This window comes from Corythoichthys intestinalis, chromosome 18 (assembly GCF_030265065.1).
Source record: "Corythoichthys intestinalis isolate RoL2023-P3 chromosome 18, ASM3026506v1, whole genome shotgun sequence".
NCBI classification, from domain to species: Eukaryota; Metazoa; Chordata; class Actinopteri; order Syngnathiformes; family Syngnathidae; genus Corythoichthys; species Corythoichthys intestinalis.
The window spans coordinates 39,305,306-39,330,845 of record NC_080412.1 but is presented as its reverse complement, the minus strand read 5'-3'; the positions used below and the strand labels follow the sequence as shown (position 1 = coordinate 39,330,845).

Genomic DNA, 25,540 nt, shown 5'->3' with positions numbered 1-25,540 from the left:
TGTAATTTATTCCTAATATGAATGTGACTGCCCACAGCTGAGCTAGCAGGTCGGGCCAGAGACCTCTCACTCATGCAGAACCACATGACCGTGCGCACGCTCACAAACACACTTTCACACACACCTACATGTCCCTACACACCCAATATGTACACTTAAAGAGCTTACTGAACCTCAGCAGAGCAACACTTGGACAGATTTTGGAATGATTCAGTCGAGGGGTCAGTCATGTGCCCACACACACACACACACACACACACACACACACACACACACGCACACACACACACACACACACACACACACACCCGAGTTCTAGCTTGGAGGTAAGGCAAGGCTCACAAAATTGAGTTCACGGTGGTCGCTTAGCAATGTTGAGCAGAGGGTGTGCTATCAGGCCAAATTGTTCCGGTTCCTCTTGGCTCCCCTCAATTCCGTCTGAGTGTTCACGGGTGGAACGACGGCACACTGATCTGGCAGGACTGACATTTAGAGAGGCGGGAAGGAAAACTGAAAGTCAGAAAGTGAAAATTTATCAGCGCTTGAGGTAAAATAAAAATAAAAAAATAAATAAAAATAACACAGCACTCACTTAATATTGTCTTATATTGGTTTTACATCCTGCACTTCGAGACGATTTTCAAGGCTCAGCAATGTACTACTATTTTGCTATTTATAATTTAAAGGGAAGCTCGGGAGTTCTCTTTTACTAAAATATGTTATTAGAAACGCACATATTATTGCCATTGATTTTAAAATCTATACTATTTAGAACCAGTGTTGTTAATAACGGCGTTAGATTTTAACAGCGTTACTAACGGCGTTATTTTTTTCAGTAATGAGTAATCTAATTACCCTAATTTTCACACTATAAGCCGCTACTTTTTTCTCTCACTTTGAATCCTGCGGCTTATAGTCCAGTGCGGCTTATTCGTTGATTTATTTGGGTTAATAGAACTTTATTTGACAGCGGCATCATAAGACTGCCAAAAGACCGCCATAATTAGGACATGACACTAACATGAGCATTAATGAATGCTTATGACAGATGTCATTAAGTGTCATCCGGCAAATTATATCACCAACTCCATTTATGTCAATCCTGGATCTTTTACATCCTTTCAAAGTGAGATAATTTGACATCTCTCGTAACCATTCATTAATGCTCATGGCAGTGTCATGTCATAATAATGATGGTTTTATGAAAGTCTTATAGCGCCACTGTCGAATAAAGTAGCTAACTAGCAATTAATGAAACAACTGGAACAGTAACTGAAGAAATAATTAGCACAGAACATGAATTTTGATATTTACATATGCAGAGCAGCAATGCATGCTAGGAGGCATGTTGGACGACAACAATGTGACAGCAGGTGGCGGCAGAGGTTGACTGTCTCCCCGAAGTGGCCAGTGATGGCAAAATGATGCTTCTTGAATTTAATGACGCCTTGGAGCCAGTGGTTCATTTGGTTTTATGACAGACATATGATGCCACTGTCAAATAAAGTGTTACCGGTTAATATCTTTTGGTGGAAAGATCCCATTCTACATTGAGCACAGCTGCGGCTTATAGTCCAGTGCGGCTTATCTATGAACAAATTGCTTTTTCATGTCAAATTTGGTGGGTGGCGGCTTATAGTCAGGCGCGCCTTATAGTCCAGAAATTACGGTAATTACTTTTCTCACCTTGGCAACGCCGTTACCGTTCCTGAGGCGGGAAAGGCGTGCGTTACTATGCGTTACTAAGTTGGTTGAATAAAAAAAGTCTGAGAGAGACGGACTCACGGAGACGAGAGAGCAGAGCAGGAGTAAAGACGCCGTTCCAAACGTGATGCTAGGTGGCTCCAATAATACCTGACTGTAGCCATAGCCTACAAACTACGCCCACATGATACGGTAGATATCACATATTATAGAACTAGATGCAAATGACAGACACGGCTGCATTGGCAATATGTTTTAAGGACTACATGCGTTAGTAAACAGCCGCCATCTTAAAGCAGTAGACCTCTCAGGAAGGCTCTGATGTAGAGATCCTTCCTATCGAACCTACCGTAATTTTCAGACTATAAGCCGCTACTTTTTCCCCTCATTTTGAATCCTGCGGTTTATAGTCCAGTGTGGCTTATTTGTTGATTTATGTGGGTTAATAGGTAACACTTTGACAGCGCCGTCATAAGACTGTCATAAGACCGTCATAATTATGACAAGACACTATCATGGGCATTACTGAATGCCTATGACAGATGTCATTAAGTGTCATCCGGCAAATTATGTCACCAACTCCATTTATGTCTAGCTCAGATCTACATCCATTCAAAAGTGTAATAATTTGCCAGAAACCTCTAAATGACATCTGTCATAAGCATTTATTAATGCTCATGACAGTGTCATGTCATAATTATGATTGTCTAATGACAGTCTTATGGCGTCACTGTCAAATAAAGTGTTACCAAATACAATAACTAGCAATTAATGAAACAACTGGAACAGTAACTGAAGATATTATGACCACAAAACATGAATTTTGATTGTTGTTTACACCTGTAGCGCTGCAATGCATGCTAGGAGGCATGTTAGACAACAACAGTGTTGGCAATAGGTGGCAGCAGTGGTTGAGTGTGTCCCTCAAGGAAAGAGTGATGGCCAAATGAAGCTTCTTGAAGCAATGAATCATGAATCATGGTAGTTCATTTGGTCTTATGACAGACACTTATTATACAGTACTTTTTTGTCAAATTTGGTGGGTGGTGGCTGATCGTCAGGTGCGCCTTATAGTGCGAAAATTATGGTAAGTAAATTTTTTTTTTTTTTTTTAATCTAAAATACTCCTCAATCTGCAAAATCTTGACTTAAATCCATCTTTAAACGATTAAACATTTTTAAAACTTACACATGTTGAAAGTAGACAGAAGGGAACTAATGCAATAACGGGAGCAATTTTAACAACTTTAACGGTAGATTCACAACTTTAAATGACTTCCACACATAGCAAAGGTTATATCTATCTAGTTATCGCAATACCCTTGTGTCTAGCTAAGTGGAGGGTAAAGAATTGGGCTAGGGCCAATTGTCCTCAAAACCCTTTAAACTTCACATTGTGTGACCTGTTTTTTTCTTTTTTTTTTTTTTTTTTTTTTCAAAAACATGAAAATTATCACTAGTTACTTTGCCAAGTAACTAATTATTCTTACATTCGGGTAACAGAGTTACTAACGCAATTACTTTTTGGGAGAAGTAATTTGTAACTGTAATGAATTACTTTTTTAAAGTAAAATTAACAACACTGTTTAGAACATGTTTTGACCTATGGGGGGCGCCATGTTTTATGTGGGCAATGCACGCTAGGGGTGATGACGCGGTTGGACTGGACTGGGAGAATTGCTATGCTAGCTAGAAAGCGAAGCTAGTATGACAACTGGCATGATTTTGTCACAATCTGCTGCCGGTTGGATTGTTTTGTTACAGAGATGTGGCATGAGTTCCCAACGTCCTATCCGCATCCAATTCCAGCTCATCAGCAGTGTCTTTAAACCGATCCTAGGTGGCTTGCCGAGATATTGACTTGCTGCCATTTGACAGTTTGTACATCCCTTTGATGCTAGTTGCACCATTGCCTTGTTTATTTGTTTTTTCTCTCACCGCGGTTTTTCCTTGGGGGTTAAAAAAAAAAAAAAAATTATTGATCCCGACCTACTGTCACAGACCCTTTTTGTGTGTTCAATAAACCATTTTACGCAATCCCGATTTCATTGTTGTCTGCTTGCTGTCTGCAGTGAGCCGCATTTTCTAATTATGTCAAGCCAGCCGCACTTTCTGTTCAGTTGTGTTTCCCTTTCAGGTTTTACCACACAGACAGACGACGCATGTGGGTTGCAATTGCTTTGTCAGGAAAATCATGACTCAACTGTCACGTGGAAGTCTAGTCCTGTGGTCTACGTGCTCATCTGTCGCACAGGAAACACGTGTTCAAATCCCGTTGGAGACCTTCATTTAATTGCTTTTGCTGCTCGTTTTGTGAAATATCAACAGTGTTGAACTGCTCATCACTTTTCCGCTCGGGTTCAAATCGGAAGGGCAGAACCGACGAAAAGTTACGGCAGCGTTGCCCAGTGACGTCACCGCGCAGAGTGCATTGAATCATCAACAACAATGCGACCTACTAGTTGAACTAATTTTTCAAATGTTATAAAAACGAAAACATAAAGACGGGTTTGAATATCAAATTATCATAACTCATACTAACATTTATCTTTTAAGAGCTACAAGTCTTTCTATCCATGGATCGCTTTAACAGAATGTTAATAATGTTAATGGCATCTTGTTGATTTATTGTTATAATAAAAAATACAGTACTTATGCACAATATGTTGAATGTATATATCAGTCTTGTGTTTTATCTTTCCATTCCAACAATAATTTGCAGAAAACTATGGCATATTTAAGAGATGGTTTGAATTGCGATTAATTACGATTAATTAATTTTTAAGCTGTGATTAACTCAATTAAAAATGTTAATTGTTTGACAGCCCTAGCTTATTTGTTAAAACACAAAATCAAGATGGCTTTATCCTTTCATACCCAAACCGCTTTTGATATGGCTGACATAGCCCTAACCTGATGCAAATCATCTTTCTGACATAGACTGCACATATCCACTTTCTTTCCTCATTCCCATTTAGTCAGATAATCCATCGTCACGGTATCATCTCCCACTGCATCGCCGGTAACATCCAGCTCCCGATCCACACCACTGCTCACTGGACCCTGGCAACCCACATCTCCGATATCCTGACTTTAAGCCAATTTCCTCAAACTCCAAAAAACACATTAGAAATCATTATCATTGGATCAAAAACTCTCACAAAATCCGCCCACAGTTTCACTCGCAACGGCTCCACTGATCCTACCGCCCTCCACATCTAAAGCTCTGGCATAATTGAAAATAATAACACTCCACTCTTTTATTTATCCAGCATATCCAAAACAGGACAACATTTATCGACTTCAAGGGAACTGAACCTCTGCAACTATGATCCTTCTACAAACACCATAAACAAACACTAACACATCCTTACCACTGCAGCATGCTTACTCAGCCCGACCTCCGCAAGCACTGTTTCTCTGTCCCTCAGAAAATCCACTTTGGTCTTGGGCAACAAAGCACTGCAAAAACAAGCCCCACCTGAAGGAACATTGTATTTTACTAACATTAGCGTGACCATATTTTGATTTCCCAAAAACTTTTAAACCTTTATATTTTCAAAACATTTGTGATAATAAATCAACCAGTTGAATGACAACTCTTTTATATTTTGAGGGTGTAAGTATCGCTTTCACTGGCACTAATTAACTTTAAAGTAGTAATGTGAAGTAACTTCATAACATGCCAAATAGGGTCACAATTAATTAAACATTGTCCAACAAATAAAGCATGAAAAAATAATTTATATGTTGTATATTTGACAAAATAATCTCGTTTCCGAAGTTCGAGCCTGAAAGGGGACGAACCGGGAAGTGATACGTCACACCGGGAACAGCGACGGCAGCTCCATACATACGGCCGCCATAAAAAGCCCTTCAAACAATGATTCAAACAGCGATATAAGCGATAGATCGAGCGCAAGGGAGGAGATCCAAGTTTTTGAAGAGTTTGAGGAAGAAGAGGAGCTTGGAATTTTATGTTGGACCTAACATGTATTAGCCAGACGCTAATCAGGATGCAAACAATGTGCCTAGACTACCTGACATGGAATGGATACAAGACCCATCGAGATTACAAGATTGGTAAGAGATAGGCTGTTATTATTTTCATGATTTGAAGATGCAGGCATTTGCACATAATTTTATGTTTTTTGTCTATCTGATGACATTGTTTAAAAACATAATAATCAGACTTCATGTTCATTTTGGCAGATCCGGCAGCTCTCGTGCATATAGAAAAATAATATAAAAATGTTGGGAGGAAAGAAGGAGATGAGTCGTTGATGGCTTTCTCCACTTTATTGTGGCAACAATAAGAAAACAAAATAATAGCGGACTGCCGCCACATTCGACCGCGAAGTTTTGCTTCTCGCTGATCTCCTCCTCGCCTCCTACTACTACAGCGTCTCTTAAACGGATCGTGCATAGTGTCTTGTTATGAGCTTTTTGTTTACAAATGTATCGAACATACGACGTGCTGACAACTTTGTTTCTTTATTAACACATGGAGCTAAAAGTACAACATGGCTCGGGGCTCTCAGGAGGAAGTGGTGTCTAATGGCGTGAGGAAATGTAGTTTTTTCACACAAGCGAACAGATTGCAAAGCACCACTTCAGTGTTGTCCCGAGACTACATTTCCCATGATTCACTGCGTGACTTGAGCCGCTCGCTGATTCGCTGCGAGACTGACTCAATGCCAACACGCTTCTTCGTCAGCGACTCTCGTAAAACACAAACTAGAAGGCTATCAAGCGATCACCGTGAAAGAAACGCCGAACCGTACAAATTAAATGCAATGCTTGAAGCATGAAGGTGGAAATACATAATACAAATACAAATAAATGTGCACAAACTCACCGGCGGTGTGTGACTCTTACTGCAACGTGACCGTGAATTACCGTGATGCCGACCCGTTTATATGCACACCCACACCCCTTTCCCGATTGACAGTGGATTAACCCTTTCGGACAAGATCGTAGATGACGCACAATTTAAACACGCTTAACCTAGCGAACACAACAACAACTATGATCGGGGATTGCCACGAGTTAACTTTCGGCTAACGTCGCTAGCTTATACTGTTTATTCCACAACAGTTGGCAGCTCTGCTTTGAAAAAGTCATCAATCCTCTGTCCAAAAATCACACTTACTTTTTGGCAAATCCTTGATCATAAGCAGACCGGTTAAGGAAGCAGTCATCTTCGAAGCGTTTGCAGCAGAGAACACTACTCGATGATGGCGTGAAATTCATTCGCTTCGTGCGAACGACCGCCGTGTCATCTTACCGAGAAGCAATGCAACAAACAATATTGTTCTATGGCGCACTTCCTTCGCACTTCCCGGTGTGACGTAATTTCCGAAGATTTCTGAATATTGCCGAAGAAAAGCATTTTCGTTGTCAAGGGCGTTGCTACGGGTTAAACAAAGAATCTGGAAGGGTTGCTTTAAAAAAAATAACGAAAATATGCTTATAACTGTTTAGCCATTGATATTAAAGATACACGATAATATCGGTCACCGATAATTATCAGCCGATAATGGCAATTATGACGTCACACAGATAATCCAGATAATAAAAAAATTCAACTGATAATGCAATCCGATAATTATATACTTGATTTGGCCTCCAAATGTGCGCAACCGAAGAATTCAGCACGCCGCCTCCTCAACCCCTCCCCTCTCTGAAGCCCCTGAGGGAGGAGGGGTTGAGGAGGCGGAGTTACACGACAAGAAGTAGTTGAATATTATGGCGGCTGTTACTAAAAAAACGACGCTCTCGCCATCTGCGAAATATGTACCGTAGAAGTTCCACGAGGCAGAAAGAAAGCGTCCTCATTCAAAACCACTAACCCAGCAGCCATTTAAACCTGCATCACAAAGATTTTTGGAACGAATACGAGGCTGCTGCTAGCAGGAATGCTAAAGCTATTGTAAACACTAAGTTAAACTACAGGGCTTGTGACGATACAGAGTCGGGCTGTTTGGGAATGCAGCCCAAGGCAGGTGGTAAATTCGTATCTAAGGCTAAACACCGGCACGACTGGAGACCGATAGTCGGCAAGTAGCCGTCTTCCGACGGAGCCCGCCGCTCTGGCCGGTCCGGCAGGCCACCGCCGAGCCCGGTTCCCCGGCCTCGGGACCTCCAGCGAACACCCCGGTTTCGTGGTGCGTTCCCCCACGGCGTGCGAGCAGAGCCAGGACCCAAATACGCCGCGGCGAACCGGCTGGGGCGGGCGGATTATTCGGTACGTAGCTGCCGCCGAGACGAGACACGGTTTTTTCGAGCAAAGCCAGGACCCCGAATACGTCGCGGCGAACTGGCCGGGGCGGGCGGATTATCCGGTACGAACGTAGCTGCCGCCGCCGCCGCCGAGACGAGACTCGTTTTAAATAAAAAATTATTTTTTTTTTTACCTAAATGACCCGAGAGCCAAAGCCCTGGATAAAAAAATAATGCAGTTTATACGACCACCATTCTTCATGAAAAAGTGATGTCCAGTAAGCAAGCTTATCATGACGGCACAGTGGTTAGATGATAATTTAAACATGGAGAAAACGAAGTCAGCCAGTCAATAATGCATTCAGTATGTAAAATGACGAGCGGTCAGATGACTTTGTAACGCTGCCTTTATTTTCGGCTTAACAAAACTCGGGCACAAAACAAAACACACGCGGATGCGAGCTCCAACTCCGTCCAAATAGTACTGCCGTGTAGCAGTTTAGCTGCTGTAAAACAAATGTCGTGAAAGCCGCAAATGTAAACAAAGCGTTGCAGAATGGGTACATGACATCTCGCTCTTTTGAGTTAATCATTTTCACAGTGTGCAACAAAGCATATAACATTAGTAATCACTTTTCAAATTATTTAACTTATTTCTCTGCTCAATTACAGTCACAGTAGATAATCAAATTCTTAAATCAATATTCTGTAGCCACAAATATTATTCAAAATCTTTCCTTCTTCCAAGTTTTTTTTTTTTTTTTTTTTTTTTTTTTTAGGATTAAGTATAATAATGTATTGCTTAAAACAATGCTGTTAAGATTATTTTCAGCTAGCTATTTTTCTTCCAAGAAATCTGAGAGAAATACACTTGAAGCGATGGCAGATCATTTCACTTATTGCCAATAGATTTACACTTAAAACTGACTAGTTTTAAGGAAGTGTGTTTTGCAGTGTATTAATGTTATATATGTTAGGAATGGCTTACTTTTTGTGCAACTTCGGTATTTACTCTGTAAGTAATTGTTGCCAAAGGTTTACCATTACACAATGTCAGACAATCTGTCATTATTTAGATGTTTGAATTGACGACTTGTTCATATTTTATGTTGAAAAAAAAGAGCAATAAATTATATTTTTGGACAGTAATATTTTCTTTTGTGTATACTTTAAAATTTTACATAAATCTTTTAATAGAATTATCGGCTTGACATTATCGGTTATCGGTTGGAATGAGGAGGAAAGTATCGGTTATCGGTATCGGTTGAAAAATGTATTATCGTGCATCACTAATTGATATTATTCAAAAACATGGTTGGCCAACCTTACTTCACATTACTGCTTTAAAGAGGGTGGCAAGAACCCTGCCACCCTCTTTAAAGAACTACAAATGTGCTGACTGTTTTACGGCATACGTCACTGCTGCTTTTCCCAATTCATTATAAAGACGGACGTCAATGCAAACGCTTTTTAGCCACGCTAAGCCACATGTTTGCTAACTGTCATATGCTATTGTTTAGCCACAACTGGATTCATTACTTTATTACAGTATTGGCCCGAATATAAGACGGTGTTTTTTGCATTGAAATAAGACTGAAAAAGTGGGAGTTGTCTTATATTCGGGGTCTAGCCATTATACCCATTCACGACGCTAGATGGCGCCAGATATCACTGAAGCGATGTTCTGTCATGAGTCATGACAGATCTCAGCTATTCTCAAGTTCAACCAGTTTGCATTATTTTATTGCAATGTTTTATAGACATATTGTTCTTTCAAACACAACAGTTGTTTTGGCTTGAAATACTGCAGTTTCTTTTAAAGAGGAGTGCAAGAGCAGAAACTGCTTTTTCAGTTTTGTCTGTGTTTTCCGCCATATACAGAATTTTCAGGTTAAGACATGCTTCAATGGGAAAATATTGCCTCTTGTTACAGAGGAAATTTCAGGATACGAAAGACAAAAATACCTTATTGCTGGTACCCGCAGCTCCCACAGTTTACTGAATGTAACTGCTCTGCCATTGGCTATTGCCTAGCATTCCTGACATCCCAATTGGCTAAGGGGGACCTCTACTGTATGTGTACGTGTGTATCCCAGCGTCCTATTCATTCGGCCCTCGTGTCCTGACAGCTTTACATGAGTGTATTAACTTTTACTCTTTATTCTAGGTTTTTTACATTATGCACAATTCTGATTTTATGTTTATTGTGCAATCATCTAACTGTAACATAGCGTATTGGACCAAATATAAGACTGCCCTGATTATAAGACGACCCCCTCTTTTTCAAGACTCAAGTATGAAGACTTTTTGAACACCAAATTAATTTTTATACAGAAAATAATTACAGTCCATCTGAAACATGATTATAATAATATATTTGAGAGAAAAAGCATGTTATTTTGCCTCATTCAAATCTTAATATCTGAATATTTAAATATGTAAACTAAAGTGCAATAACATTCGTAAATGAATGGCTTCTGGTTTTTGAAATGTAAATAAACCAATTTATTGTGATAAAACAACAAAATTGCAATAACTGCTTTAACCATCAAAGTGAAGTCTAACTGTAACTGTAGTCTTGAAATAAATCTGAACAAGGAAAAACATTGCAATAAAATAATGCAAACTGGTTAAACTTGAGTAGCTGAGAGCTGACATGACAGAACATCGCTTTAATGATATCTGGCGCCATCTAGCGTCGTGAATGGGTATAATGTCTAGACTGCGAGTATAGACCCTACCCACGTGACGTCACAACTCCGCCCTCCTGACTGGTGCCGCCCAATTGTCCGTCAACACATCGTGTTTACCTGTTACGGCTACGTACATTCCTCCTATTTACGGCGTGTTTTTCTGCTCGTTAACATTAATAATCAAAATGGTGAAGGCGTGTGTGGCGGTCGGTTGCAATAACAGAGAAGATAGACGGAGAGACTTGAAGTTCTACCGGAATCCGAGAGACCCGGAGAGGAGAGAGCGAGATGGGCTGCTGCAATTCGACGAGAAAACTGGGCTCCAAACGATTACCACAGATTATGTAGTAGTCATTTTATATCTGGTAAGATGCATTTAATATATATTTAGAGGGTTTTGGGCTGACAACCACAATTAAGATCATTGCTAGGCTAATCGCCGACAACATACATGATGTATGTAGTGAGAGTGCTATCGCTAAACCATATAAACATTAAAAGCCCTAGTTCCATTGACAAATGGCATGAAATACATTAGACTCGACAGTGGATGTTAGCAAGAACAAAAGATTGAATTGAAAATTTCGTAACTCACCTTCCGAGCACAAGATTCCTGCCGAATTTTCGTGGACGAGGACCTGTTTCACCCAACCAGCAACGAAGTATTTATCAGCCTCCAAGCTCTTAAAGTTTTTCAAACTTTCGTGAGAATAGGCTGATTTTGTGTGGACAAGATAGTTGTACATATCAGGGTAGCTAGCAGATGTCAGGCAAATACGGCGAACACAGCGGGTTGAAAAACATCGATTTAGGCATCGAATATGGATCTGGTGAATGGATAAACTGAAGCTTTTCCACATAACGCCTTTTATGCAACGCATCAAGTGAGTTTACGGCATCCGAAAGCACCGGGTCTTCCATGAAATGCATTATAAATTGCTCGATCAATTGAGACCATTGATAATACAGACACAAAATGACGGACAAGGGGGCGGAACAATACAGCGATCACGTGATTTTGTGACGTCGGTGGGGAGGGTCTATAAGACGACTCCCACTTTTTCAGTCTTATTTCAATGCAAAAAACCTCGTCTTATATTCGGGCCAATACGGTATATTTGTTACATGTTTTGATTTATTTTTCATTCATTTCGTTCATTTTATTCATCATTCACTATAAACGATTTCTTCAGATTGTCAAAGTTAGCGTTCTTGGAATGAGATAGTGGTTACAACAACATGAACGTGTGGCGTTTGGCTAAGAGGTCAAATGCTAACACACCATACCTGACCAAGCTAAGGGCGTATTCACACCAGGAAAAACCATAGTTCGCTTTCTTTTGTCAGCACCAAAATACATTTGGTCCGGACTTTTCTGATGCGGTTCTGTTTTCACTCCTCAATTTCAGCAAGCGACCCAGCATTTGACAACAAACGTACGCATGGGCAAAAATCGTTCAATCATTGGACAAAATGGTCTGGGTGGGGTTCCACCGTAAAATAAGAATGTAAACAATCATTGCTATGGTCCGAACTACTATGCGGTTGCTTTCACACCTATAGTGAACAGCAACATGGTCCACTTGGAAGCGAACCGGGACCACCTTTCCGGCAAGAGTTCGCTCGTTTGTATTCAAGCCAGCCCAAAAGGTGCGAACCATGAACTTCTTTGGTGTGGTCCGGACCAAACAGGGGAGGCGTGAATACACCCTAAGACATTCTTTCCACTCATATCAGGACCAAACACAAACCCTGAGGCAACAAGGACAACAGCATCTCTGCATAACTTCCTAGTCTTACATGACTCCCTTTTTCTCTCTTTGTTAGAAAGCGCTGATGACTCATACTGTATATTCCACCCCACGCCACTTTTGACTATACCGACAGCTTTTCTAATCATTAGATTTTCGGCTTTTTCTCTCAACCTTTAAGACCTTTGACTGCTATCAAGTGTTCTTTTTTCTTGTACATAGTCACAAAAGAAAAATGTATCATAATGCAATGGATTTACACATCACATTTCAGGACACTCAAAGACAATTTACATTGCATTATTGTTTCAATCCACACTAGATGTTGGTAAGCTACTTTTAGAGCTACAGCTGACCTGAGGCATTTTTCCCCTACTTTTTTTTTACCTGCCCTGTTTAGCTGCTTTGACACTGAGAATAGGAATCTGAGTGTCTTTATGCTCTTTATGAAGGGACAGAAAGGAAAATAAAAGAGACAAAGAGAGAAGAGGAGAAGAACAAGCAACAACAAGAAATAGATTGAACACCTACACTACCTAAGAATATAGTGGTGCTATCGTTAGCTAATTCACGTTGATACCATGTGGGGGCCGAGGAGAAAGAAGAGTGAGGGTGAGTCAAAAAGAGGTTCAGTGTACACAAATCAGCAATGTAAAGTGTGGAACCCAGTAATATCACATGCATAGGTGGATATGTTGACATCCTATTCTATGCTGCCTGATCACTAATCCTGGCACTGGCATTCTCTGTACTTGAATGTGTCTAATTCAGTGTTGTCAAACCGGTTCCACAAAGGGCCGCAGTTGGTCCTGGTCTTTGCTCCAACAGATCCAGCACAGACAGTTCAACTAATGAGGTTTCTGCTAAAATAAGCAGTACCTGACTGCAATCAACTGATTACGCTTGTAAAACCCCAGATTGGTGAAAAGGTATCCATCTTGTTTGGTTGGAATGAAATCCAGCACCCACTGTGGCCCTTTGAGGACCGGTTTGACACCTGCAATTGCATCCAGTAATGCTTCACAGTCACATTTCTGCATAAAATCACCATCTAATGTGATCCGATCTTTGTCAAAATCACACAGATGAAAAAAAAAGTGTCTGACTGAATTAAAACCACCCAAACATTTATAGGTTTTCATACGTTAATGAGGATAGTATGCAAACAATGACAGAAGGGGGAAAAATAAGTCAGTGAACCATCGTATTTACTATTTTGTGGCCCTCCCTTTGGCAGCAATAACTTCAACCAGACGCTTCCTGTAGTTGCAGATCAGTCTGGCACATCGATCAGGACTAATCTTGGCCCATTTTTCCTCGACAAAACTGCTGTAGTTCAGTCAGATTCCTCGGATGTCTGGCATGAATAGCTGTCTATGGATGTCTGATTAGTCAAGTCTGGACTTTGACTTGACCAATCCAGAAAGAGAATTTTGTTCTTCTGAACCATTCTGAAGTTGATTTACTTCTGTGCGTTGGATCATCGTCTTGTTGCAGCATCCATCCTCTTTTTAGCTTCAACTGTCTGACAGACAGCCTAAGGTTTTCCTGCAACACATCCTGATAAACTTTGGAATTAATTCTTCAATTAATGATTGCAATTTGTCCAGGCCCTGAAGTAGCAAAACAGCCCCAAATCATGATGCTCCCTCCAACATGCCTCACGATGGGGATGAGGTGTTGATGTTGGTGAGCTGTTCCATTTTTCCTCCACACATGACGTTGTGTGTTACTCCCAAACAATTCAACTTTGGTTCCATCAGTCCACAGAATATTTTGTCAAAACTTCTGTGGAGTGTCCAAGTGCCTTTTTGCGAACATTAAACGAGCAACAATGTTTTTTTAGACAGCAGTGGCTTCCTTCGTGGAGTCCTCCCATGAACATCATTCTTGGCCTTCGTTTTATATATAGTTAATGTGTCTGCACATAGAAATTGGACTGTGCCAGAAATTTCTGTAAGTCTTTAGCAGACACTCTAGGGTTATTTTTTTCAGACCATATTAATAAATTGTCGCTTTTGCAGCCCGTGACTCTGGCAATATCAAAAACAAACATCTGTCAACATCGTTAACTTTAATAAGCAACTCCAGTGCACGTGCACTTCCTGCCTGGGGAACAAAGAGCAGGGAGAGGGAGGGAGCAAGAGTCTGTATTGTATTTTTTTTAATTGAAAACAAATCCTTGATAGATTGAGGGCACGAAGTTTGACGCACGAAGTAGCGAGGGATCACTGTATTACCTGTTTTACTTGGCTAATTGACTAAAATAAAAGTGAACCTCAACTTCTGCACTTTTAAACGACACCAACCAGCGGCACGTGGGTGACGTAATTACAAGGTGACGAGGCTTCAAAGATGATATGCGCACAGGATGCATTGCCGCGTCACACAACTAATAAGGTTTAAACTCATTCACTGCCACCGATGGCGGTAGATGTCAAAGCAAATTCACAAAAATACCGAGATACAGTGGGGCAAATAAATATTTAGTCAACTACTAATTGTGCAAGTTCTCCCACTTGAAAATATTAGAGAGGCCTGTAATTGTCAACATGGGTAAAACATCAATCATGAGAGACAATGTGGAAAAAAAAAAAAAAAAACAGAAAATCACATTGTCGATTTTTTAAAAAATTATTTGCAAATCATGATGGAAAATAAGTATTTGGTCAATACCAAAATTTCATCTCAATACTTTGTTATGTACCCTTTGTTGGCAATAACAGAGGCCAAACGTTTTCTGTAACTCTTCACAAGCTTTTCACACACTGTTGCTGGTATTTTGGCCCATTCCTCCTTGCAGATCTCCTCTAGAGCAGTGATGTCATGACAGATCTCAGCAACTCTCAAGTTTAACCAGTTTGCATTATTTTATTGCAATGTTTTTCCTCATTCAGATTTGTTTCAAGGCTATAGTTACAGTTAGACTTCACTTTGATGGTTAATGCAGTTATTGCAATTTTGTTGTTTTATCACAATAGATTGGTTTATTTACATTTCAAAAACCAGAAGCCATTCATTTACCAATGTGATTGCACTTTAGTTTACATATTTAAATGTTCAGATATTAAGATTTGAATGAGGCAAAATAACAGGCTTTTTCTCTCAAATACATTATTATAATCATTTGTTTCGGATGTACTGTAATTATTTTCTGTATAAAAATTAATTTGGTGTTCAAAAAGTCTTTTTTCAAACTTGAGTCATGAAAGAGAGGGGGTCGTATTATAATCAGGGCCGTCTTATATTCGGGCCAATACGGTAATTACCTTGAATCCTCGAACAAATCACTCCTGAGACAATCGTTCCTGTTTGTATGCGCTGTAGCTTTCCTACTTTTTCAACCTTAATCCGGCGTTACATCGCTGCGTACGTGTGTTTGAAAATAACTCCTCTTGATGCTAGGTGTGTGCAGGCCTCTTACCTGAAGGCATGGCGCAGAGGCCAAACGTTTGTTGTAACTCTTCACAAGCTTTTCACACACTGTTGCTGGTATTTTGGCCCATTCCTCCTTGCAGATCTCCTCTAGAGCAGTGATGTTTTGGGGCTGTCGTTGGGCAACACCGACTTTCAACTCCCTCCTCACCCCGTGGCGTCAAAATGATAAGAAGAACGGTGAGCAAAAATCCCAGAACCACACGGGGGGACCTACTGAATGGCCTACAGAGAGCTGGGACCACAGTAACAAAGGCTACTATCTAGAGCTGGGAATCTTTGGGCACCTAACGATTCGATTACGATTCAGAGGTTCCGATTAGATTATAAAACGATTATTGATGCACCCTCTTCCTTTTTTTTTTTTTTATGTTTTGTACATCAGTTCCAAAATTGCTCAAAAATCCTCTCAGGCTAAACCAAACTACAATTTCAATATCAAGTTAACATATAACAGTAAACAAATATACAAAAATAACAGTAAATAAAAAAACTCCAGTCCCCATTCTGTATCAGCAGCTTTCAACTACATTCAATTAATGTTGTGAATCAACTGACAGTTGTTAAAATTGCTCCCGTAATTCCATAATTTCCCTTTTGTCTACTTTTGTCAAAGTTTTAAAACTATTTCATCATTTAAAGATAGATTCAAGACAAGATTCTGCCAATTTAGGAGTATTTTAGATAAAAAGTTAATTAGGTTCGCTACAACAGAACCTTCTTGAGAGGTCTACTGCTTTAAGATGGCGGCTGTTTACTTACGCCGGAAAGTCTGTCATTTCGCATCTCTGTTCAATAATACATGTTGTAACACCGACGTCGTCTGTCATTTTGCATTTAGTTCTACATATATATGATATCTACTGTAGCCGTATGTTTGTAGCAACTAGCAACTGGGCGTTGTTTGTAGCGGCTGTCAGCCGCAGTCAGGTATGATTGGTTTTTTTTTTATCTAGTGGCATGAGTTGAACATGATATTTACTCTCGGTCCGTTCCTCATAGCATCCCAAAGACAGCGCTGACTGTGCTTTACTTCCGCTTTACCTGGTATAATTCAATAATCGGAATTTGGATATTTGTGAATCGTTCTCGAATCTTCCACGGCCGAATCGTGAATAATCTAGGAATCGGAAATTTCGCACGCCTCTACTACTATCGGTAACACAATGTGCCGCCAAGGACCCAAATCCTGCACTGCCAGACGTGTCCCCCAGCTTAAGAAAGTACACGTCCAGGCCCGTCTGCGGTTCGCTAGAGGGCATTTGGATGATCCAGAAGAGGACTGGAAGAATGTGTTATGGTCAGATGAAACCAAAAAAAACCTTTTTGGTAGAAACAGAGGTTCTCGTGTTTGGAGGAAAAAGAATACTGAATTGCACCATACCCACTGTGAAGCATGGGGGTGGAAACATCATGCTTTGGGGCTGTTTTTCTGCAACGGGACTAGGACGACTCATGTGTGTAAAGGAAAGAATGAATGGCATCCGTTATTGCCAACAAATGGTACATAACAAAGTATTGAGATGAACTTTTGGTATTGACCAAATACTTTTTTCCCACCATGATTTGTAAATAAATTCTTTAAAAATCAAACAATGTGATTTTCTGTTTTTTTTCCACATTCTGTCTCTCATGGTTGAGGTTTACCCATGTTGACAATTACAGACCTCTCTAATATTTTCAAGTGGGAGAACTTGCACAATTAGTGGTTGACTAAATACTTATTTGCCCCACTGTATCTGCTTTTGAGTTTGCAGAGAAAGCAGCAGTTTATCATTTATTTTTTTCAGGAGTCGCCATTTATTTAACCGTGTCTTGAAGAAATTGCGACAAAATAAAATTCACTAGTTGACTGCCGCCATTTAGGGTGCTGTTATCCCGCAATACGACACTGATGCTCAGATACGCAAGGTCAGAACATTGCCTTTTGTACGTGAGGTTATTTAGAAAATCCAGCTTCTTTTTTTCCCTTCCTATTAGAATGGCAACACATCGAGTGTTCCTTTGGGAAGCCAGTGTGTGCAGATTCTACACGGGAGCAGAATGAGCTGCAGCGTGAAGTAATTCCTATTCGGCAAGGACTTCAAAGTCACAAAAAGTATCAAATGATTGGTCTTTCTTTTCTACTAATGTCATCAATTTGTTACAGCGCACGCTTTCACTGATCAAACACGTTGTTTAATAAATACATGCGGAAAACAGACCATCTTTAAAGACCGATGCCTACTTGCATTGTCATTTGGATGGGATTATGACATGCGTGTGACAATTAATCACAGAATTAATTGAGTGTGCTAAGCATGCATCATTATATTTCACAATAATTGCAACAACTAGAGTTTTTGATCCTAAAACAAGCATCAATTTGCATGTGTTATGAATGCTCCTTTGATTGCACCAGATGTACAAGTACATTTTTGGGAGATTTTAGAATTCATTATCATCTATGTTGTAGAGTATTGAACTTCATCGCCTTATTTATTTACTCGACAGTCAGAGAAGTTGTATACAAATGGAAAGAGTTTGGCACTGTTGCTTCTCTCCCAAGGAGTGGCTGTCCACCAAAGATGACGCTAAGAGTTCAGCGCAGAATACTCAGAGAGTTAAAAAAGAACCCTAGAGCGTCTGCTAAAGAATTACAGAAATCACTGGCAAAGTCCAATATCTCTGTGCACACATTTACTATATGTATAACTATGGCCAAGAATGGTATTCATGGGAGGACTCCACAGAGGAAGCCACTGCGGTCTAAAAAAAAAAAACATTGTTGCTCATTTAATGTCCGCAAAAAGGTACTTGGACACTCCACGGATGTTTTGGTAAAATATTTTCTGGACTGATGAAACCAAAGTTGAATTGTTTGGGAGTAACACATAATGTCATGTGTGGAGGAAAAATGGAACAGCTCACCAAAATCAACACCTCATCCCCACCGTGAAGCATGGTGGAGGTAGCATCATGATTTGGGGCTGTTATGCTGCCTCAGAACCTGGAACATTTGCATTTGGAAAAATGAATTCCAAAGTATGTTAGGATGTTTTGCAGGAAAACCTGAAGCTGTCTGTCAGACAGTTGAAGCTAAAAAGAGGATGGATGCTGCAACAAGACAATGATCCAAAACACAGAAGTAAATCAACTTCAGAATGTTTTCAGAAGAACAAAATACACAAGTCAAAGTCCAGACTTTAACCCCATTGAGATGCTCTGGCATGACCTATAGAACGTGATTCATGCCAGACATTCCAGGAATCTGACTGAACTACAACAGTTTTGTATAGAATGGGCCAAGATTAGTCCTGATCGATGTGCCAGACTGATCCACAGCTACAGAAAGCGTCTGGTTGAAGTTATTACTGCCAAAGGGCGGCCACAAAATATTAAATGTGATGGTTCACTTACTTATTTGTCCCCTTTCTGTAATTTTTTGCATGCTATCCTGATTAAAATATGAAAACCTATAAATGTTTGGGTGGTTTTAGTTAAAGTGTGTTTTCATCTGTGTGATTTTGACAAAGATCAGATCACATTTGATGGTGATTTTATGCAGAAATGTGAGAAATTCCAAAAGGTTCAGATACTTTTTCATACCACTGTACATAAAATAGTTTGAAATTTGGAAAATATAAACATGAATGAATATGCTGTGATAAACAAAAACCCTGATTTTAACGAGCTAACAGTTTGAGCACACTTAGACCCTCAGGTAACTTGTTCCAGAGGTGATATACAGGAGACAGGTTCCTGACGACCTTCGGGGTCTAGATGCTTCATAGGGATCCAATAAATCGAGCACGTATTTTGGTCCAAGGCCATTAAGTGTTTTGTAGACAAGCAGTAGTATTTTATAGTCTATGCTTTGACTCACTGGAAGTCAGTGCAACGAATTCCAAACCAGTGCAATGTGGTCCAGTTTCCTTGTATTTGTAAGGACTCTGGCAGCAGCATTCAGTCCTACAACCCCTAGCAAAAAGTATGGAACCACCAGTCTCTGACGAGCACTCACTCAGACATTTGATCATGTAGAATAAACTCAGATAAAAAGCTTTAAAAAGACAATGAATTAGTTCAAAAGTGCAACACTTTAGCATTCAGAAAACACTAAAAGAAATGAATAGAAAACATTGTGGTGGTGAGTAAATGTTACTTTTATAGAGCAAGTGCAGGGAAATATATATGGAATCACTCCATTCTGAGGAAAAAAAATATGGAATCATGAGAAACAAACAAAGAAATAACAATCAAAACATCTCTAGTATTTAGAAGCACCACCTCTGGCTTTTATGACAGCTTGCAGTCTCTAAGGCATGGACTTGATGAATATTCTTCATCCATTTGGTGCCAACTCTCTTTGATTGCAGTTGCCAGATCATCCTTGCAGGTCGGAGCCTTGCTGTGGACCATTTTTTTCAATTTCCACCACAGGTTACCAACAGGGTTGAGATCTGGGCTATTTGCAGGCTACGACATTGACTGGATGAATCTTTCTCCAAGGAATGCTTTAACCGTTTTAGCTCTGTGGCATGATGCATTGTCATCTTGGAAAATGACAAACATATTTTCAATTGAAGAGATAAGAAAGCTGTCTAAAATTTCAATGTAAACTTGTGCATTTATTGAAGATTTAACCACAGCCATCTCCCCAGTGCCTTTTCCTGACATGCAGCCCCATATCATCAAGGACTGAGGGAATTTTGATGTCTTCTTCAGGCAGTCGTATTTGTAAATCTCACTGGAACAGCACCAAACAAAGGTTCCAGCATCATCACCTCGTCAAGAGTCAAGAATCTGCATTGGACAAGTGTTCCATATTTTTTTCCTCAGAATAGAGTGATTCCATATATATTTCCCTGCATTTGCTCTATAAAAGTAACATTTACTGCCCACCACAATGTTTTTATTCATTTCTTTTATGTTTTCTGAATGCTAAAGAGTTGCACTTTTGAACTAATTTTTTATTTTTTGTTTGTTCTACATGTTAAAATGTCTCGTCCGAGACCGGTGGTTCCATACTTTTTGCTTGGGGTTGTAGCTGACGCCTCCTGACTGATTTTTTATTAAGACCTGGGTAACACTTTATAATAACTATCCGTTTTACTAGTTAGTAGATCATTAGTAAACTGTTGATATATGATTTATTGTTGATTTGTGAAGTATTTGTTAACAGTTTGTTAGGCATTTACAGGGTGTTCCAATATGGTTGACCCCATTCTAAATGCCCATGCTAATTGATGGATCTTAATAAAACTATATCCAATTTATGTTGAAGGTCATACGTTTTATTGGTTAAATATACAAAGAAAAGTACAAATATTTGTTGGTTCTAGGGCAGATTTTCATAAATGTGCAACATGAGCACTGCCTGCAAAATGCCTTACCAAAATGCCTTTTTTTTTGAACGGCGTTTCTTGACCTGAAAAGATAGAAATGCCAAACATTACACACAAAAACTTAAACGTTTCTACACAAAGTGTGTTTCAGGTTAAGAAAAACCTGTAAATGCTTAACAAACTGTTAACAAATACTTCGCAAATCAACAATAAATCATTTATTAACAGTTTACTAATGATCTATTAACTAGTAAAACTGATAGTTATTATAAAGTGTTACCAAGACCTGTAAATATACCGTTTCTATAGTCCAATCTACTGAAAATTAATGCATGAATTTGTTTTTCCACGTCTTGTTTAGACAGAAGCCCCTTAATTCTGGTTATATTTTTAGGTGGTAATAAGCAGATTTAGTGACGAACTTTAGATGGCTATCAAATTATAATTGCGTATGGTGTTATGGTGTCCTGAAAATAGGGACCCAACATTTTTTTCTTTGAAATATAAAGGCAACATCAAAGGCATGCAAAATTGGACAACATAGGCCCGGACCTTAAAGGGTTACAACATTGCCTTCAACTTCCTGCTCCAGTTAAGCTCGTAAAATTGTCGGGAAAAAAAGACAAATCAAGAAAAAACATGAAGAGTACACATCCTTCTCAACACCATTCCACCAATTATTTTTCATCTAAAGGAAAAAGCAATCACTGACTCCCTGAAACGTTAAAAACGGTTTGTTTACTCAAGATCACGCACTCTGCTTTGTTTAATTACAATAGTGATGCTGCAGTGGCATCTTCGTATTAGATTGTTCTGCAGCTGCCGGGTTATGATCATCATTTTTTGTTTGATGTGCAGTCGGCAACGTTCATGTTTCTGCAATACTATTTTAATTGATTACGATCATGCATCTCATTATTTCACCCATCTCGTTATCTGTAATGGTCTTTCCCAGACTTCACAGTTTACAAAACGACATATGATCAAATGTGTGTAAGCGACCATACGTGCTTTGATGCTAAATGTTTCTTTACTGAAAAAAGTCCGTTTCGAAAATCTGGTAATGGAATGACAAAATGGAGCCCTCTCGTTTGAGAGCAAACGCACACACACAGATAGGTTTTCTTTGTACTTTCAGTGTTCTGTGCATGCTTTGTTTCAAATTCCTTCATTATGGATTCAAATGTGCGTGCGTCCTTGTCTCCTGATAATGCCGAACAGCCTTGAATGAATAATGATCTTGTGTTTATTTGAGGTAAGCTGTTATTTTTGCATTCTCTCTTAACTTTGCTGCAGCTTTCAGTACATTTCAGTGAAATATTCAGATTTTCGAAATAAGCCACAGTTTTATTTTTTGTTCTTTGTAGTCTATATCAAATAAAGAGCACTTATTCAAAAGTATGAGGATCTAAAGACACAGAGGAGGTGCTGCACAAGTGTGTCGGTGCTGTCAGCTTTCTTTGTCTGATAAGATTTAGTTATGGTAATTGATGGTAGCTTTTCATGTAATGCAAAAGCTACCATGTATAATATTTAGTGCTGCAACGGTTAATCGATTACTTCGAGTAATTTGATTCAGTGCTGCAACGATTAATCGATTAACTCGAGTATTTGGTTAGAAAAAAATATCCGAATTAAATTTTGCTGCTTCGAGTATTCGTTTAATTAAAATGGTGTTGTAATGGTTTGTTTTTGAAAGTGTTTGCATATAGTTTCATTAATTTGGGTGGATACACTGCCCTCTAGTCTGCCTTATTTTACATGGCCAAATCCAGGTGCTCTCTGTTAGGACCAACATAAGCTAGGTTTTTGTTTGAGCTCATGTATTTGAATGCATTCGTAATTTAGATTGAAGGTATATTTAGCCAATTTTTGTGGGAATATGTATCGGAACTATTTGTTGAGAGCATTGTTAAAAATAAATAAATAGATAAAAGTTAGTATTTTATGGCATTTAAGCTAGTGGACTTTTGCTATGTTAGTTAGCCAATTGTTCTTTTGTTGTCCATATGTAGATCCTTATTAATCAATTAATTATTTTTTTTATACTGTTTTAGGCCCAGCTCAGGTATTTTAATGTTTTCATCTTTATCCAATTACACGATTATTCGAACTACCTAGTTCATCGACTAAAATAATCGATAGCTGCAGCCCTAGTGTGTTATCAAGCGTAATTAAATTTTTAGGTAAGAAATAAGATTTTATATATATATAAGATCTAGAAGTTTTTGAGTATAAACAGTAAAGTTTTTTTTTTTTTTTTCTCTCTAGTCACTTCTGAGATAAAATTGTTGGCCGTTTTCAACAATGTACATTGAAAATAAAGACATTGATTGACTCAAAATGGTTCAAAATTAGATGAAATGTCTTGATTTCTTGTGTATATTTATAATTGCTCCTTACCAAAAAAAAAAAAAAAATGTTTTATCCGATTACTCGATTAATCGATAGAATTTTCAGTCGAATAGTGGATTACGAAAATATTCGATAACTGCAGCCCTAATTTGATTAGAAAAAAGCTTGGGATCAAATTTTGCTGCTTCGAGTATTCGTTTAATTAGAGTGGCGTTGTAATGGTTTGTTTTGAATGTGTTTGCATTTAGTTTTATTGATTTGAGTGGATACACTGCCCTCTAGTGGCAACAGTGAATATGACAGAACTCATTCAACATTGCTGAATCCAACTGCTCCCCGTTAAGTCCAACATAAGGTAGTTTTTGTTTGAGTTAATATGTTTGTGTACAAATTTGTTATTTAGACGTTTTTTTTGTGCAAATATGTGTTTCAACAATTTATTAAGAGCGTTGTTAAAAAAAAAAAGTTGACTTTTTTTTTTTATAGCATTTACGCTAGAGGACTTTTGCAAGCAAGTTAGCCAATTTTACTTTTGTTGTACATAGAGCCTCATTTGTGTATATATATATTTTTTTATACCATTTGAAGCTAAGCTCAGGAAATTTATTTTCAAATGAAAGTACGATTCTGCATAGTATGAAGAAAAAATCAGGAATTTTATTACTCATTTAACATGGCTGAATCTAGCTGCTTCCTGTTAAGACCAACATAAGGTATTTTTTTGTTTGAGCTAATGTTTTTTTAATGCATTTTTAATTTAGTTTATTGGTATATTTCACTGTTTTTTTGTGGGAAATTGTGTTTGAACGATTTGTTAAGAGCATTGTAAAAGAAAGTTAGCATTTTATGGTAAATGGTGTTATACTTGTATAGGGCTTTTCTACCTCTCAAGGTACTCAAAGCGCTTTACACTACATTGCCATCTACCTACTGGTGGCACAGCACCAGGAGCAATGCAGGATTCAGTAACTTACTGAAGGATACTTAGGCGAGTTCATCAGGGTGGAGAATCGAACCCACAGCCTCTGGGTTGGGGGACAACTACACCACCACTGAGCCACGCCATCCCCTATAGAATTTAAGCTAACAGAATTTTGTTATGCAAGTTAGCTAAATGTTCTTTTGCTGTACTTAGATCCTAATTAATTTTTTATGCCGTTTGAAGCTAGGCTCAAGTATTTTATTTTATTTACTTTTTTAACGAAAACGCAATTCTACAAAGTTTGAAGAAACACACTTTTATTTTGTATTAGGCTTGAATGCTTTTTTAAAAGCACAATCTTAGCAAGCCTTTTTGTTACATTTCCTTAAATCTATCCTGCGAAGAGAATTCGTTTAGAGTGGCGTTGTAATGGTTTATTTTGAAAGTGTTTGCATTTAGTTTTATTGATTTGGGTGGATACACTGCCCTCTAGTGGCAACTATAAGTTTTTGTTTGAGCTAGTATGTTTTTAAATGCACTTATAATCTAGTTTATAGGTGTATTTAGCAGTTTTTTTGTGTGGGAAAATGTGTTTGAACGATTTGCGTACTGGCTTTTGATGAATATGTAGCCGGCCGAATCGAGGTATAAAATTTCAGACGCACCTGCTGATGATGATCCAGTTGTTGTTCATTGCAATCCAGGCATTTCCAAGCGGGTTCACAATCCAAATAATGGTAAGGGATTTCTGATTGCAAATGACTTGAATTGTTGTAAGTGGTCAGTGGTCATAAGTTCTGTAAGTGTATTAAAGTGTTCAAACGGTTTAGGTGGTCAAAAAACTGTGTGGTTACCCTGTTCGTGTCCAAAACAAATCTAGCCTCTCGCTTCCATTTAAACACACCTGATATGTGTCAGTTGATTAGTGCGTCATTTGCAGCTACCATACCACCAACTGCACAAAGGGGGCGCCATCTTCCCAAATGCAAGACACCAATATGATAGGTGACCCGTACTGAAATATAAAATAACACTATTCACGCAACTTTGCTCATGATTAATATGGCTCCAACAATTTGTTAAGAGCATTGTTAAACAATTTTAGCATTTTATAGCATTTAAGCTAGCGGA

At 38.8% G+C, this 25,540-nt stretch overlaps 1 long non-coding RNA gene across 1 annotated transcript; it reads right to left on the bottom strand.

Annotated features, from left to right (window-relative positions):
- On the bottom strand, positions 1 to 25,263 carry LOC130906853 (uncharacterized). The gene is made up of 3 exons (XR_009061376.1): positions 25,075 to 25,263; positions 21,181 to 21,215; positions 1 to 510 (listed from the first exon to the last, which is right to left on the bottom strand). It is a non-coding gene; the product is annotated as an uncharacterized LOC130906853 (long non-coding RNA).
- Between the last annotated feature and the right edge of the window lie 277 nt (positions 25,264 to 25,540).